The sequence below is a fragment of the Electrophorus electricus genome, unplaced genomic scaffold (genome assembly GCF_041902795.1).
Source record: "Electrophorus electricus isolate QZ-2024a unplaced genomic scaffold, ASM4190279v1 Scaffold181, whole genome shotgun sequence".
Taxonomy (NCBI): Eukaryota; Metazoa; Chordata; class Actinopteri; order Gymnotiformes; family Gymnotidae; genus Electrophorus; species Electrophorus electricus.
Window position 1 is genome coordinate 7501 of NW_027658462.1, and position 3891 is coordinate 11391.

Genomic DNA, 3891 nt, shown 5'->3' on the forward strand with positions numbered 1-3891 from the left:
TCCTCTAGATAGTCAAGTTTGATCGACTTCTCGGCGCTCCGCCAAGGCCCGCGAGGAGCCCCGGCGGGGCCGATCCGAGGACCTCACTAAACCATCCGATCGGTAGTAGCGACGGGCGGTGTGTACAAAGGGCAGGGACTTAATCAACGCGAGCTTATGACCCGCGCTTACTGGGAATTCCTCGTTCATGGGGAATAATTGCAATCCCCAGTCCCCATCACGAATGGGGTTCAGCGGATTACCCGCACCTCTCGGTGTAGGGTAGGCACACGCTGATCCAACCATTGTGGCGCGCGTGCAGCCCCGGACATCTAAGGGCATCACAGACCTGTTATTGCTCCATCTCGCGTGGCTGAACGCCACTTGTCCCTCTAAGAAGTTTGACGCCGACCGCGGAGGGCCGCGTAACTATTTAGCATGCCGGAGTCTCGTTCGTTATCGGAATTAACCAGACAAATCGCTCCACCAACTAAGAACGGCCATGCACCACCACCCACAGAATCGAGAAAGAGCTATCAATCTGTCAATCCTTTCCGTGTCCGGGCCGGGTGAGGTTTCCCGTGTTGAGTCAAATTAAGCCGCAGGCTCCACTCCTGGTGGTGCCCTTCCGTCAATTCCTTTAAGTTTCAGCTTTGCAACCATACTCCCCCCGGAACCCACAGACTCGTGGTTTCCCTCACGCTGCCCGGCGGGTCATGGGAATAACGCCGCCGGATCGCGGGTCGGCATAGTTTACGGTCGGAACTACGACGGTATCTGATCGTCTTCGAACCTCCGACTTTCGTTCTTGATTAATGAAAACATTCTTGGCAAATGCTTTCGCTTTCGTCCGTCTTGCGCCGGTCCAAGAATTTCACCTCTAGCGGCGCAATACGAATGCCCCCGGCCGTCCCTCTTAATCATGGCCCTGGTTCAGGAAACCCACAAAATAGAACCGGAGTCCTATTCCATTATTCCTAGCTCAGGTATTCAGGCGAGAAGCGGGCCCGCTTTGAACACTCTAATTTTTTCAAAGTAAACGCTCCGAGCCCCGTCCGGACACCCAGCCAAGGGCATCCGGGGGGCACCGGGAGACAGGGTCTGAGACAGGCGGTGGCACGCCTCGCGGCGGACCGCCAGCCCACTCCCGACATCCAACTACGAGCTTTTTAACTGCAGCAACTTTAATATACGCTATTGGAGCTGGAATTACCGCGGCTGCTGGCACCAGACTTGCCCTCCAATGGGTCCTCACCCATGGGTTTAGGATACGCTCATTCCGATTACAGGGCCTCGAAAGAGACCTGTATCGTTATTTTTCGTCACTACCTCCCCGTGTCGGGAATGGGTAATTTGCGCGCCTGCTGCCTTCCTTGGATGTGGTAGCCGTTTCTCAGGCTCCCTCTCCGGAATCGAACCCTGATTCCCCGTTACCCGTGGTCACCATGGTAGCCGACTATGGTACCATCGAAAGTTGATAGGGCAGACATTCGAATGAGACGTCGCCGCCGCGGAGGGCGCGCGATCGGCCCGAGGTTATCTAGAGTCACCAAAGCGGCCGGGGGGCCCGAGCCCCCCGGATGGGTTTTGGGTCTGATAAATGCACGCATCCCCCGAAGGGTCAGCGCTCGTTTGCATGTATTAGCTCTAGAATTACCACAGTTATCCGAGTAACGTGTGGAGCGATCAAAGGAACCATAACTGATTTAATGAGCCATTCGCAGTTTCACTGTACCGGCCGTGTGCACTTAGACCTGCATGGCTTAATCTTTGAGACAAGCATATGTTACTGGCAGGATCAACCAGGTAGTTTGCACCGTGGTCTGGGATGAACCACGAGTGACATCCGCCTCCCCTTCCGGGGGCTAGGAAGCAGCGGGTTGTAAGTGCGTGCGCCGTCAGGTCCAGACGCCATACAGGGCTACCCAGGACAGCTTCCGCGGCCAGTGTAAACGTGCTCGCGCACCGCCCTCTGGCCTTCGGACGCCGACCTCTCACCTTGATGCAAAGCTGTCCCATCCGGTCATGCCCGCACCGTACCCCGTCCACCTCCTCCGGAGGTGCGGACGGCCGACTCCAGGTGCTTTCGGCGTTCCCTCTCTTCACGCCGTTTTGATTTTCGTGGGCCGCTGGTGGGGGGACAAGGGAAAGACCTCGTCGAATTCCCTCCCCCCTAGCCTCGCTCAACCTACGTTTCGTGATGTAACCAAGAAGAGTGATTCGTGGGCCCAGGTAGGTTTGAAGAGGAGGCCAACAAAGCAGGGCACTCCCTTCCTCCCAAACCACAGACACCAGTATAGGACAACTGAGTAGACAGACTGGCCGTCTGAGTCTCCCCCAGAGAGTTCTGGGATGGGTTACAAATAACCCCCACCCCCCATCAGAGGCTTGACCCGCTAGAACCAGGGAGGATCTGTCAAAACCGCTCTCCACATCAGAAGTTCTGGATCAGCCGGGGCTGGTCGGCAGACGTCCACCTAAGGCCGTGGCCTAACCCCGTGTGGGGGGATAGCGCTCGCACCCGTACACGTGGACACCCGCTCGTCAAATGGCTGGCTCCTCACTTACCGTAGGGGGAATGGTTTGCCTACCCCTGGCGGGTCTGGTACTCCACTCTACCAAACAAGGAAGCAACACACCAATAGACCCCTGCAACACCGGGCAGCTTTGGGCAGTGTCACTACACTCCTCCTTGTTCTTCACGTTCCTTCCGTGGTGATTTTTTTTTTTTTTTCGTGGCCATTGCCGTGCATGGCTTCCCCATCGCTTTGCATGCTCTCCATTGCCTCGTGCTGCTTCACCATTGGTCTCACCTGGAGACCGAAGCCGCTCTCCCAGTAACCCGATGGTACCTGGCCAGAAAACCCCGTGCCCGATTTCATCTAGGACAAGGGCCAAACCACAGACCGTGCCCGTCCAGGGTCAACCCCTGGTCGGACAGGCCTGGTGGGTCGATACCATGGATGTGGCAGGCCGACGAGAATCCACTGGTACATTTACAAACACGCCCACCCTGGTGGCATGGCTGTACGACCCATCGTCGAAGCACGCTGCGGCGGACTGAGCCATTGGATCCAGTTGCCTGGGCGTACACTCAGCCCAACAGACGCACTCGGGTCGGGGAGAGCAAAGCAGACTGTGTGCCTGGATGTGCCCACTTCCATAGGGGAATCGGCATGATGGTTCACTTAACCCGAGGAGGGCTCCCCTCGCGGGATAAGCACCCCCCTCGGGGGATGGGGGGGGGGGGGCATCCAGAGCACACCACTTTCCGGTAGGGGACAGGCGTTTGATCATGTGTCCGAGGGAGAGCTCCCCTTGCCGGCCGAACACCCCTCGGACTCCCCTTGGGCTTCCAGAGAACGCCACTGGATGAATTTAGTGCTTGGACCCCATTGATTCTCTTTGCTCTCCCATATACCCGACGGGACCTATTTGCAAAACCCCGTGCCAACCAGACCTCCAGGAAGGGGGCTGGCGGCTAACCATGCCCAGCAGGGTGCACCCTGGTCGGACACTTTGGGAGGGTCGAGAGCCTGGAAGTGCCACCCGGGGGAGTAATTCTGATTTCCGTTTTAATGCACTCAGGGACAGCCCGAGGACCTCTGTAGTGCACCTGAGGCGGACTGAGCCGTCGGGTCCAGGGGTCTGGAGTTCGGAACCTCCAGGGTTCACCTGGCTGTTCTCTTAGCCCGGCAGGGTGCACCCTGGTCGGACACTTTGGGAGGGTCGAGAGCCTGGATGTGCCACCCCGACGAGTAATGAGTTTTCCCTTCGTATCTCTTCCGGACCAGGTCCGATTCGCACGAAACTCGCTGGGCATGGCCAGGAGCGCCCCCTGCTGCCCACGCCACCGTCCCCGCGCTTCTACTCCCGAGGGCCGAGGAGACAGCGAAGCGTGGGTCGGGTCGC

At 58.1% G+C, this 3891-nt stretch overlaps 1 non-coding gene across 1 annotated transcript in view; it reads right to left on the reverse strand.

Annotated features, from left to right (window-relative positions):
• Positions 1-1788, reverse strand: part of LOC145655133 (18S ribosomal RNA) — a 1839-nt gene extending 51 nt beyond the window's left edge. The window contains exon 1 of the ribosomal RNA XR_014121298.1: positions 1-1788. This exon is cut by the window's left edge and continues 51 nt beyond it. This is a non-coding gene — a ribosomal RNA (18S ribosomal RNA).
• Between the last annotated feature and the right edge of the window lie 2103 nt (positions 1789-3891).